This window comes from Neophocaena asiaeorientalis, unplaced genomic scaffold (genome assembly GCF_003031525.2).
Source record: "Neophocaena asiaeorientalis asiaeorientalis breed wild unplaced genomic scaffold, Neophocaena_asiaeorientalis_V1.1 scaffold225, whole genome shotgun sequence".
NCBI classification, from domain to species: Eukaryota; Metazoa; Chordata; class Mammalia; order Artiodactyla; family Phocoenidae; genus Neophocaena; species Neophocaena asiaeorientalis.
The window spans coordinates 966,811-979,351 of NW_020172364.1; positions in this window are offsets into that span (position 1 = coordinate 966,811).

Genomic DNA, 12,541 nt, shown 5'->3' on the forward strand with positions numbered 1-12,541 from the left:
GCATTTTTCACAGAACTAGCACAAAAAAAAATTTTAATTTGCATGGAAACACAAAAGACCCCGAATAGACAAAACAATCTTGAGAAAGAAGAACAGAGCTGGAGGAATCATGCTCCCTGGCTTCAGACTATACTACAAAGCTACAGTAATCAAAACACTATGGTACTGGCACAAAAACAGACACTAGATCAATGGAACAGAATAGAAAGTTCAGAAATAAACCCACACACTTACAGTCAATTAATCTCTGACAAAGAAGGCAAGAATACACAATGGAGAAACGACAATCTTTTCAATAAGTAGTGCTGGAAAAACTGGACAGCTACGTGTAAAAGAATTAGAACATTCTCTAACACCATTTACAAAAATAAATTCAAAATGGATTAAAGACCTAAATGTAAGACCAGATACTATAAAACTCTTAGAGGAAACCATAGGTAGAACACTCTTTGATATAAATTGCAGCAATATTTTTTGGGGGATCCATCTCCTACAGCAATGAAAACAAAAGCCAAAATAAATGAATGGGACCTAATTAAACTTAAAAACTTTTGCACAGCAAAAGAAACCATAAACAAAACAAAAAGACAATCTATGGAATGGGAGAAAATATTTGCAAATGATGCGATAGACAGGGGTTAATTTCCAAAATACACGAAGAGCTCATACACCTCAATATCAAAAAAACAAAAACAAAAACAATCAATAAATGGGCAGAAGACCTAAATAGACATTTCTCCAAAGAAGACATACAGGTGGTCATCAGGCACATGAAAAGATGCTCCACATCACCAATTATTAGAGAAATGCAAATCAAAACCACAATGAGATATCACCTCACACTCGTCAGAATGGCCATCATCATAAAGTCTACAAATAATAAGTGCTGGAGAGGGTGTGGAGAAAAGGGATTTGCTAAAATACACTGTTTTAGTGTATTTATTTGGTAAATACACTATTTACCAAATACACTGTTGGTGGGAATGCAAAATTGGTGCAGCCACTACAGAAAAGTCTGGAGGTTCCTTAAAAAACAAAAAATAGAGTTACCATATGATCCAGCAATCCCACTCCTGGGCATATATCCAGAAAAAACAAAAACTCTAATTCAAAAAGATACATGCACCCCAGTGTTCACAGCAGCACTATTTACAGTAGCCAAGACATGGAAGCAACCTAGACGTCCATCAACAAATGAACGGATAAAGAAGATCTGGGGCGTGTGTGTGTGTGTGTGTGTGTGTGTGTGTGTGTGTGTGTGTGTGATGGAATATTATTCAGCCATAAAAAAGAATGAAATCATGCCATTTGCAGCAACATGGATGGAGTAAGTGATTATCATACTATGTGAAATAAGTCAGACAAAGACAAATATCATACCACTTATATGTGGAATCTAAAAAAATGATACAAATGAACTTATATGCAAAACAGAAATAGACTCACAGACATAGAAAACAAATTTATGGTTACCAAAGGGGAAAAAAGGGGAGGGATAAATTAGGAATTGGGGATTAGCAGATACACAATACTATATATAAAATAGATAAAGAGCAAGGACCTACTGTATAGCACAGGGAACTATATTTAATATCTTGTAATAACATATAATGGAAAAGAATCTGAAAAAGTAAATATATATATTTAATTCATATATATATTTATATCTGAATCACTTTGTTGTACACCTGAAACATTGTAAACCAAGTATACCTCAATAAAAAAAACAATATATGACAGATCCAATTTCTCTGCATCCAAAATAAAATAAAATAAAAATTGGTGATCTGCATAGAATAAACTAAAACTGTTCTGCAAAGAAAATAGCATTTTCTTAAGAGCTAATGCTTGCCTATGCAAATTGGATGATTCCTCAAACATATTTTCAGTAATCGCCTTTATAAAAAAAATCACTACCCCTACTATTTTCCCTACTTTTATTCGAGGAATACAAATATATCTTTCCACAATCTTCCCACCTGATTTAATGTTTCAGAGCTAAGCACTTTCTCCTGTTATGTATGTATTATGTAGTTTATTTGTAATACATCTCTCTTATTGCGGGTAAAGACGTGCAAAGTAGAGGAAATGGTGATATTAATACTTTGGGCCATTTGGTTTGGAAAGTTTCCTTGCCATACTAGCCTTCATCCTTATTATTCTTCAAGCATCATGAATGCATATTCTTGGATTTTTCTCTGGATTCTCCAGAAGTCTAGCAGTACATTTAGTATATTTTTCACCATTGGCATATGTATCTGTATCATGTATGCTACAGCAATAGACTTTAATCAGTGATACAAATGCATTTTCATTATCATATTTATAATTTTATTTTGGAGTTCTTAAAACCTCTCTACAGAACCCTGGGTTCCAAAAAACCATAGCTGTAGGAAATGGATAGTCATTAAAGGTGAGGGACATAGACAGATCTGCATTTTAGAATAACATCTCTCGTCATGAAATGGAGGATGGTTAAAGAGGGAACATATTATTAGAACCCGAGAGATCTGTTAGAAGGTTATTGTAACAGACAATGGAGGGTTGAGCTTCAAGATATGAATTAGAAAAGATGCAATATTTGAGAAGTAAAATTAATAAAAAATAGACAATTATTATCAGAATTGAGAAAGATGAAGAGATCATTGATAGCTTCTTGCTTTGGAGACCACTGTAATTAATGGGGAGTGTGGTAAAGACAGACAGGAACCTGAAGACAGGGGAGCATGTTTACATAGATTCACAGTGAAGCAGATAAAGAATTTGATTTTAAACACTGTTAAGCTGAGGTACTGAATGTCCAGTGGACAGCTAAATACAGATCTAGAATTCAAGAGAAAGACTAGGGCTGGGTTTGAATTTGACAACCAATTTGATAAAGACATGGGAGTGATGGCCAAGGAGAAAGTGGAGACTGAATAGAGAAGAGGGCTAAGGGCAAATTCTGGGGACCGTGACCTGTTATGGAGCATGTTGGGGAAAGAGCTACTGAAAAGTCAAGTACTCTAAGTCAAGCAGGGAAGAGTTAACATTATAGAAGTATGCAAAATAGAGGCACGAAAGTAAGGAGAGAGCCAGTACTAGGCCACAGAGAAATGCATTTTTTTCTCATTCCATTTTTTTCCTCTTCTAAATCCCTATGCACCTTTACCTTCTGCCATCTCTTATCCAAAAAATGAAAAACAAATTAAAGCCTTAGTGAATGATTTTACTCCTGTTTCACAAAGAAGTTTGATGGCATCGGGTATGACCTATTTCATACTCTACCTTCACAAACCGTTCTTCCACATAAATCCTTCTTTCTTTTCTTTTTCCACTCCTAAGGCAACTCTGAGTCCTTTTACTTCTTTTCTACTCCTGACTTTGTTCTTTTATCTCATGATAGCTCCTCTTCCCCACTTCTTCAACAAATTCAGTCTCCTGAAGGCTTCTTCCTTTAGTCCTTAAAATATGAATACTTCTATCCTTACACTGGCTTCTTAGAGCCTGCTGCTCCCAATCACTGCCCTCCTTCCTTCTTTCCCAACCAGTCTTTATATATATATATACACGTTTATTTATTTTATTTATTTTTGGCTGCGTTGGGTCTTCATTGCTTTGCGCGGGCTTTCTCTAGTTGCGGAGAGTGGGGGTTACTCTTCTTTGTAGTGCGCGGACTTCTCATTGCATTGGCTTCTCTTGCATAGAGCACGGGCTCTAGGCATGTGGGCTTCTGTAGTTGTGACACACAGGCTCAGTAGTTGTGGCGCACGGGGTTAGTTGCTTCACAGCATGTGGGATTCTCCCAGACCAGGGCTCAAACCCGTGACCTCTGCATTGGCAGGTGGATTCTTAACCACTGTGCCACCAGGGAAGTCCCCCAACCAGTCTTGAAAGATATTTTTTATACCTACTGCCCCTCTTTCTTCTCCTCCCATTCTCTTCTGAATCTCCAGAGTCTGACTTTTCCTCTGCCCCAGTATTAAATTCCTCAGTCAGAAGTTATCAATGACTTCCTTCTAGCCAACTCCTTTGTCCTTTTTTAAGATCAGCCCAATCAATTGCAGGCCTCACTTGACATTGCTGATTGGTCAGCCTGTCTTCAAGTTTTTATGCCACTGTGTAGTCCATGTTCTCTTCCTGTCTCTCTGCCAGGTTTCTTTCTCCTCTGGCAGTGTTTCTTCCTCCTCCTAATTCAAACTGTGGGTATTCCCTGAGTTGCTGACCTTGTGGTTATTTTCTCACTGTACATGCTACGTTCCCTCAGACCACTCATCTACTCTGCTAGTTTACACTGCCATTTCTATTACAATGGCTCTCAAGTCTGTATCTCCTGTCCTGACAGAATGATTACCTCTGTACTCCCATCCCTCTCAAGCCATCTGTGAATTAAAAGTGAAGACTCCATGCTGAAGACAGAGGATGCAGCTGGTCCAGGACAAAACTTTGAGAATCACTAGCTTACAACAATGGTTCTTAAACTTAGCTGCACATCAGAATCACTAGAATAGCTTTTTAAAAATTTACTGCTACTCAGAACCCACTACATACCTATTAAATCAGAATATCTTATGGTAGGCTCCCCCTGTTAATTCTAATATGAAATCATGGTTAAGATCCACTTGCTTAGAAATAAAGAGAAGTACTCCCTCCCTATCCCTGCCCTCCCCCCCAAAAATCCAGCAGCTTTGGGCAGTTTTTTAATCTTCAACCCCATGGTTTCCAAAAAGGTCCATAAATTCCATGAAATAATACATAAAAAGGTTGTGTGTAACTGAGGAGGGAGCCTTCAACATACTCTCAAAAGGGTCCATGACTGTCTTCCCCCAAATCAAAAACCACTAAAGAAGCTGATTCTCAGGCACAGCTGCCTGCACAATCTCTTACATCTCACACACACCACCACCGCATGTATTTCTAAATCCCTTCTCTTCATACGTTGAAGCTTCTATGGAAAATAACTTTTATTTACATGGCTTCAAGGCCTGAAATTTTAAACCTTACATATTCACTTAGGCTGAGTATTTTTTTCAAAGTGCTTACATGAAAGAAGAATCCAACATCTATCCATCATTCACATGTTAGCAAGAATTGCTTCAACTTCAGTGTAGTTTTATACTCCCACATGTCCTAAAGTAATAGCTATTTTGACTAGGCAGAGAAAGATGTATGAAGAACTTTGAAGGTCTAAGTAGGGGTCCACAGAGAATTTTTTAAAAATTAAGACACTGAGAACCTGAAACATTGAGGAAGCCCTCTGGGTCAGTAGGAATTGTGTGAAGAAAGAAAACTCAGAATACACAAAGAAAAATTTTTAGCAATGATATTCCGGACTGGTTGTGTGATGAAGAAATAGGAAACTTTCCTCCTTTTTTATTTTCCTCCCCCATATTTATCCCTTACAGACTCCCAAGGTTATTAACTGAGGAATAATACCATCTGCACTGTCAGAGTCAGTTTTGAACAATGTAAAGTGTAGAGCCAGATAGGACTGGCTCCAGTCACAGCTGTGCTATTACTGACCAGGTAACCTTGAGAGATTCAGTTAACCTCTCTAAGTCCAAGCTTTCTATTTGTAAAATGACAGTGATAATAACTACTTAATAAGGTAATCCTGAGAACTAAATTTATGTGAAGAACTTATTACAGGGTTCAAACTAGCAAATATTCAATAAATGGCTGTGTTATCACAACTTGGCAAGGTTATGGACCAAGCAGGCAATTTGTAGACTGATCTAAAAATGCACCTATGTTTCTATGGGAAATTTCCATATTCCAAGCAATTGCCTTTGATACGCTCCTCATTACACAAACATTTAAATACTAACTTTAAAAATTCAGTTTATTGGGCTTCCCTGGTGGCGCAGTGGTTGAGAGTCCGCCTGCAGATGCACGGGACACAAGTTCGTGTCCCGGTCCGGGAAGATCCCACATGCCGTGGAGTGGCTGGGCCCGTGAGCCATGGCCACTGAGCCTGTGCACCCGGAGCCTGTGCTCTGCAACAGGTGAGGTCACAACAGTGAGAGGCCCGCGTACCGCAAAAAAAAAAAACAAAAAATCAGTTTATTTACATATATACAATGGAATATTACTCAGCCATTAAAAAGAATGAAATAATGCCATTTGCAGGAACATGGATGGACCTAGAGATTGTCATACTGAGTGAAGCAACTCAGACAGAGAAAGAGAAATATCATATGATATCACTTATATGCAGAATCTTAAAAAAAAAAAAGATACAAATGAACTTATTTACAAAACAGAAACAAACTCAGACTCAGAGAACAAACTTATGGTTACCAGGGGGAAAGGGTTGGGGGAGGGATAGTTAGGGAGTTTGGGATTGACCAAAAAAAAAAAAATTGCATATCACTATATTTTACACCTGTGACTTACATAATATTATACATCAACTATACATCAATAAAAAAGAAAGAAGAAAATTCAGTTAACTTTTTAAAGGAATTGCTGATCTTTCCAACTGCCAATCCTTTTTACTTATTCAGCTACCATCTTAATCTCACAACTAATATAAACTCCACTCTAAATTGAGAGTTCCTTAGGACTGTGTCTTTATTGAATAATCATTTATTGAGCATCTATATACCAGTAACTGGATATAAAAATGTGCATACAATACAGTTTCTTTCCTAAATTCTACTTAGGGAAAATGACATCCAAATACAATCCAATATAATGTGTATTATAATAAACGTGTGCCAAGAAGTATGGGGCATAGTAGAAGAAGATATTCATTTTATTTGAACTGATAAAGAAATCTTAGTAAAGGGGGTGACATTCAAACTGGGCCAAATGTGCATTGAAGTCAATATTAAATGAAACACATTAGGGAATAGAAAGAAATATGTGAGCTGCTACTACAGGGAAAGATTCATAAGTGGACTATGATTTATTTGGACACTGAATTCAGAAGATAAGGATAAAAGATGGAACAGCTTGGTATGCATGTAATAGTAAGATATACTATTATTAAATAGTTAGCTTGTTGATGGGAAATAAGATTGGAGAGGTACTACCTTGGAAATAGATTTTGCAGTGCCCTACTAACCAGCAAGGAAGTGCCCTGGACTTGAAAGTTCCAACAACTTCACGCCATATGCAAGAAAAAGAAGCACTGTAGATTCTAAAACCAAGGTGTGTGTAACATGGTAAAAGTAGAGCTGGAGAAAGGTTATTCCAACAGTGATGTTGTGGCTAAAGATGGCAGATCAGATCATCTCGAAAGCAGTTTTGTTAACGCTGGTATGACCTGCTATAGATCTAGACTAGTGTGTAGGTCTTTGGAGAGCAAATGTAAAGAAATAAAAGTGACATTTCATGAATTTTATCTGGGATATTTGAATAATAATATCATCGACAAATATAGCAAAGGTAACAGGGAAGATGATAAATTGTTTTTTTAGTAAACAAAACTGGGCTTCCCTGGTGGCGCAGTGGTTGAGAATCTGCCTGCCAATGCAGGGATGTGGGTTCGAGCCCTGGTCTGGGAAGATCCCACATGCTGCAGAGCAACTGGGCCCGTCAGCCACAACTACTGAGCCTGCGCGTCCTGAGCCTGTGCTCTGCAGCAAGAGAGGCCGTGACAGTGAGAGGCCCGCACACCGCGATGAAGAGTCGCCCCCGCTTGCCACAAATAGAGAAAGCCCTCGCACAGAAACGAAGACCCAACACAGCCTAAATAAATAAATAAATAAATTTATTAGTAAACAAAACTTATTTAGTGCTGTCAATATGCCAAGTATCACGTGACAGTATCTAATGCTGTCATATATGTGTTATCTATATAATGTGTACATGTTTCATTCAGCAGCTATTTCCTCCTGTATATCTCATTTCTCCAAATAAATTATGCATTTCTGCTGGGCAAAACCTTATCTCGTGTTTCTTACACATTGTGGAGCTTACCACTATAAAGGACATAAAGTCAGCATTTAATAAAATCTTCTTGTCTGATTAAATATCTGAAGCCAGAATTATCAGAACACTAGCCCAAGTCCTAGGTGGAGTTGGCAGTGAATAAAGGAAGCTACTTTCCTTTATTGCTATTTAACTTCCTAACAGGGATAGAGTGGAAGAAGTTCCAAACAGTGCCCAGTCATTCTAGACAATAAAACTCTAGTTCAGTTTACCTTGTATTATTCAGTAGAACAAATTTTATGGATCTAAGACATCAAGGGAAATAGTGAGAAATCGTGTTTCCTGTCTGTTTGGGTGTGTTTTTTACTTTGAAAACGTGGTCTTAGAGAGGGGTGGGAGCAGAATAAGAGAGTAAATCAGTCCCATCTTTCATAGCAGTGTATTTACTTCATCAGAAAAAATTAATTATTAATTGGGATAGAAAAAAAAGTTTGAATACCTTTCCTTGACAGGATTCAGGACTTTGATGTGAGAAATAAAATACACATTTACAGTAAGTTTAGATTTGGTGGTGGAATTTAAAGCCGTTGTCCATCAACATATCATAATGGATGAATGTGACACTTGCATAATAGCACTTGTTTGAGCACTTTTAGAGAGAGCAAGGTCGTCTTTGCAGTGTAGTAAGGGAGTTTAAAATTTTAAGGATGTTTTCTTTTCAATGAGAAATAACACCTACTCAAAATAAGTTGGAGATTCGTGTTCAGAATCTATGTTGTCAGCCTGATGTTCAGGAATGGTTACAGAAGGAAAGAGAATCTCAAGGTCACTGGGAATAGTCTTTAGAGTGTTCTTATAGGGCTTATCTGTGCTCACATGCCTAATTTTTTTCCAAGTGCAAAGAATGGCCACTTGCTTGAGACAGGCCCAGTGCCATCCTTTATTCAAGTTCCTTTATACTCCTCTTTTTAAAGAAGCTGTCAAGTTCTTTTTTTGCAGCTGACAGAAAAGGCCAAATCTGCGTACAGGAAGGGAGGCGCAAAAAGAAACTTTTTTGTGTTGATGTTTTACTAAGTGAGCTAAGGAGAATTTTAGAATCATGTAATTTACTCTGGAGGCATTTACTGTACATAGCTATAGTGATGGTAATTTCTTTCATTGTTGAAGTGAAAAGATAACCATCAATCAGTTGTCAATTGGTCAATTGCAGAAGTGATGAAAAGAAACTGGTAGGAACAATCACTTCTGTGGCTACCTAGACCATTTGGAGGCTCAAGAAAAGTATGGGAACTGGATTGCATCTTAAAAAGGGATTGGACCAGATTTTCAAAAAGGTTAATAGGCATAAATTCCTTGCAAAGAATGGCTTTGCAGTTAAACATAATCAGGAAATGCATTTTAAAAAATGAAAAATTAAAAAGACATGGGGTTAAAAAAAGTTTTAAAAAATTTACTAGATATCAGGTAAGTATGCCCCCCTAATCTTGAAGTTCAGTGTGTTCTTAATGGAAAAAATAAATTAGTATACTAATAACCCAACACATGTATTTTAGAACAAATTAATGAAAATTACTTTGTACTCAGTCCTTAGTCTCAATATTGGGCACTTTGAAATAAATAACTTTCCAGGTATTTATCATAAGAAATTCAAAGTCCAAGTTAATTTTGAACACTGTTATTAAGCAAATATCTACAAATATTTTAATTTTTTAAACCTATGGAAGCTCACATAAAGGTTAAGATAAGTTTAAAAATCATTAACTTGCATAAAAGGCAAATGGTACTTTGGGATTTAGTGTTACAAGCAAGATTTCATTTTAATTTATCCTATTTACCTAAGAATAGCAATGTTACTGATTTATTCTGAAAGAGTTTCCCCCCCACACACAGTGATTTTTTTTTTTTTACTGTGGTAGGTAATAAAAAGGATTACAGGCCCCCAAAAGGATGAGATATCATCAGTTTGTAATCCAGCCCATGGTTTCCTAGATACCGTATTGTCTGTTCTGTTCCGCTATGTGAAAAATGTTGAATATCAACAATGGGTTTCAGTGCTGTATTGTTGAGTTTTGTATGAACTAATCTAGCTTCACTAAGGAAAAAAAAAAAAAAAAGAAAGAAAGAAAAGAAAAGAAAGAAAGAAGAAAAAAAGAGAAAAAAAAGAACCACAGCTTTGGACAAAAGTCTATAGCCAGTGCATTTGAAACTCCCCTTGCACAAGGGCTGACTGTAGCTGGGGAAAGACAGTTTACTCATTTGCTCTCTCCTTTCATATAGTCAGCTGGCCCTCTTCTCAGGTGTAGATCACCAATTATCATTTCACCTGTTTTGATTCTCTGATGAGGAAAGTCCCAGGACTTATCAGCTGGGATAGGCCTCATTTACAAGACAGCTCTGTTCAGTATTTGGAAGGTAAGCTATTTGTACAACTTCTCTGCTGTAGTGTGCTGGCCTAGCTCTAGAACTTTTGCAGCATATCACTTATTTTTAACTTTCACTTTTTCTTCTCTTTTCTTCTTTTGGAGAAAGAAAGCCTGACAGGTTTCTCCGGAAAAGTGACCATCCATGGAATGAATGAAACGTTCTCTTTCTATTCCAGTAAGTAATTGACTTGTAACTAAAAATTGAACTGGCTGCTATGTCAACTGCAATGTGAGCTGCTGCTCACACAGGTGTTGCTTACTCTTTAGCCTGGAAAGAAAAGGGGCTTAACCTGTGATTAAATTTCAAGTCAATTGACCTCAACGTGATAGTACATAGTTCTTACTTGCCTACCGAATGGCCTGAGTCTCATTTTGACCCTGATTCGGGCACCTGCGCTTTTAATGTTTAGTGTAGCTAAGGCTAGAGTTGCTCTTTTGGTTAGAAATAAAGTGGGTGGAGAACAGTTCTAAGCAAATAACAAATGATGGTCAGCCGACTAAGTCTTTAATCCAGTGCTCAATGTGTTCTATTTTTTTAATGCATTAACTATAAGTTCATGTAAATTATTATTCAAACTTTTATTTTAAAAGGTATAGATTCATGGGCAACCATTTTATTACTAAAGATACACAGTAAATCCAAATCAGTGAGTTATAAACAAAGGATGTAAGAATTATGATGCTTTCAAATGCTTAAGTTTGATTACATAACCTATCACAGGCTTTCTAAATAAGCCTTGCACGTTAATGATTTTTTTAGCCCTAGGAATTAAATAGCAACATTGTTTTTCCTGGTTTCTGTAAATAAATGAAAGACTGTTTAACTTCAGCAAAATGACCCTATTTGAGTTTTGGAGACAAACCTGTATCCACTTCCCAAAAGCAAAATAAAAATCAATGACATCTAAAATTACCATTTACCCTTGAAGCTATTCTCCATTCATTTTATGTAAAATGGCTGCACGCTAAGAATTGGTCTGTAAGATGAGAACAGCCTGGACTGTTGTTTTTTCTTCCTCATTTCCTTTTTAACCTGAGAATTAGAAGAAAGTGCTGATGATGCTTGCTTAACCCTGCTTTTAGTGCCAGCCTGTGACCAGCTCTCTGTGAAACCATTTCTGACCCTCTGCTTGCAGTGGTGAGCCTGAATTTTTCCCCTTCCTTGCCCATCACTGTCAGTCAATTATAGGATTGAACTGAACCAGAAAATCTGGTACAGTCTGGTAATTAGTACAAAGGGTTTCCAGTCTAGTGTAAAGACGGGGATGCAAGAGCCCCAGCAGTCACAGAAATCGTTTTGATTGGCCATAGACATTGCTTTTTAGTGCTGCTCGGTGACTTCCTAAAGATATTGCCTCCTACCCTATAGGTCTTCTCCTTCAAGTACATTATGGACCTTTTATAAAGTCGTGTGTGTGTGTGTGTGTGTGTGTGTGTGTGTTTCTTTTTTTAGATCCAAATTCTCCCATTTTTAGTCTGTCATTTTTGCCTATCAAACAGACACATTTTGACTTGCCCAACAAAGAACCAAGTTATCAACACTCACAGAAACTGACATTTTTAATTCAGGCTTCATTATGTCTTTGAATTATGACAGTGAAGTACAAAGACATTTTAAGAGTTTTTTCATTATTTTTTTTTAATCCAGCATTGGGATGTTTATCTTTCTTTAGTATTCATATTTCCTTTTCTACCTTTATTCTCAGTAATATATAATTAGCATTATCAAAACCATCAGCTATTATCCTTTATGACTTTTGACCTTTATTTTTTTAATATGTCTCAAGCTAGAGCACTCTCTAAAATAAGTAAAAACTCAGAGATTTTAATGAAATATTTTAGGGTTATAAAAACAATGAAATAATTAAAAACATGAATCTCTTTTAAACATCAACATTACATTATTAGGCAAGTAACATATTATATGATAAAACTATAGTGACAAAATAAATTTCAGAAAAAAATTATTTTGTAAAGCAAACTTGCATTTGATGGTAAGTGCAATTTTATCATCTATATTTCATCACACATTTTTTTAACCACTACTGTGGAGTTCTTGGCTTAATATCAATGCTAGTTTTGGGTAAATTATATAATTTTTGCAGAAGCAAACATCCTCTTTGATTATAGATGACAAAAACTCATTAGTCACATATTAAATACAATGAAAGTGTTTGGTAGCTTGTCAAAGAAACAAATTCCTGCCTTCAAAAAAGAGATATATGTATATTTAAGGGTAAATTTAATGTCTGACACCCTGT